The sequence below is a fragment of the Myotis lucifugus genome, unplaced genomic scaffold (genome assembly GCF_000147115.1).
Source record: "Myotis lucifugus unplaced genomic scaffold, Myoluc2.0 scaffold_2447, whole genome shotgun sequence".
NCBI classification, from domain to species: Eukaryota; Metazoa; Chordata; class Mammalia; order Chiroptera; family Vespertilionidae; genus Myotis; species Myotis lucifugus.
The window spans coordinates 23327-24856 of record NW_005873495.1 but is presented as its reverse complement, the minus strand read 5'-3'; the positions used below and the strand labels follow the sequence as shown (position 1 = coordinate 24856).

The 1530-nt window shown below is 41.6% G+C and overlaps 1 pseudogene; it reads right to left on the bottom strand.

Moving 5' to 3' along the window:
* Positions 1 to 846: 846 nt before the first annotated feature.
* LOC102418870 lies at positions 847 to 1017 on the bottom strand (annotated as a pseudogene).
* Positions 1018 to 1530: the final 513 nt, after the last annotated feature.

Genomic DNA, 1530 nt, shown 5'->3' with positions numbered 1-1530 from the left:
AGATTTGGGGACTGTGCGGGTGGCCGTCCCATGCGGGTGTCCGACCCAGGTTTCTGTTTTAATAAAGGAAGTGTGATCGGTGTCCGTGGTCCGGAGAGGTTTGTGAGGGTGAAGTTTTGGACGCGGGGGATTATTGGTGTTTAAGGTTACAGCCTCGGCTGCTGTTGGGACAGAAGGCCTTAGGGCCCAGGGTACTATTTCCAATCTTTCTCTGTGTGTGTGTGTGTTTTTTTTAACTTTTATTTTTATTTTATTTATTTATTTATTTATTTTTAAATATATTTTATTGATTTTTTACAGAGGAAAGGAGAGCGAGATAGAGAGTTAGAAACATCGATGAGAGAGAAACATCCATCAATTGCTTCCTGCACACCACCCACTGGGAATGTGCCCGCAACCAAGGTACATGCCCTTGACTGGAATCGAACCTGGGACCTTTCAGTCTGCAGGCCAACACTCTATTTACTGAGCAAAACTGGCCAGGGCCCGGCTAGGGCTTTTTAAATCACTGTCTATAGTAGGATATTTGGCTGATTCCATTCTTTTAAAAATATATATATATAGTTTTATTGACTTCAGAGAGGAAAGGAGAGGAAGAGAAGATGGAAACCTCAATGTTAGAGAAACATCAATCTGCTGCCTCTTGCAGGCCTTGACCAGGAATCAAACCAGCAACCTCTTGGTGCATGAGACAACACTCAATCCGCTGAGTCATTGTATGCCTTAACGGAGCCTGTCCATTGTCTTTTTTTTTTTTTGAAGGTTTTTTTTTTTAATTTTATGTAAAAAGATATAGCATTCTGTCATAAGGTATATGTCTTAAATGACTCATTCATGGACGTTCACTTAGTCCAACTTAACGAATCCTATGTCCTTCGCATACTGACCGAAACACTGGTGGCACAGGTTGAGGCCTTATTTCCAGATCAGACCGTGGAGGTTTGAGCAAACCCAGCAAGAACGAGAACCCTGGCCGAATTTCCTCGGATGGCTCCAGTAGAGCTGCTGGTGACCCATCTGACCCTCTCTGTAGCAACGAAGCAAATAGGCTGTCCATTGTCTTTTTGCATCAAAGATAACATACCTTTGGAATGTCGGGTTAAATTTTTTTTTCCAGACCCCCTCAGGACCCAATCTCCCATAGAGCAAGCGATTTCAGAGTTCATCATTGTTATTGTTATCACATTAATTATTAACTGTCAACTGTCCTACCCCACCTTCATAGAGGAAGTATGTGTCTATTTCTTTTACTTTTTACCCAGTCCCAGAGAATTCCCTGCTTTGCTTTCTCCCCCTTCCCTAATCTCTCACCAGTGGATTTGATGTCACCCTCCTTTTCTTTGATTCTGATGTATAAAATAAGGTGCAGAACTCTTGTTCTGTAAAGCAGTCTTAATCCGTTCTTATTTTGCTTCCTGGCAATTGTTTTCAGTTTGACTCAAATCAACTCAGAAAAATTCTCTACAGGTTTGGACGTATCTTAAGACGACACCAGGAACAATAGAATAATGTTCTTTTATTCTAGGAAGA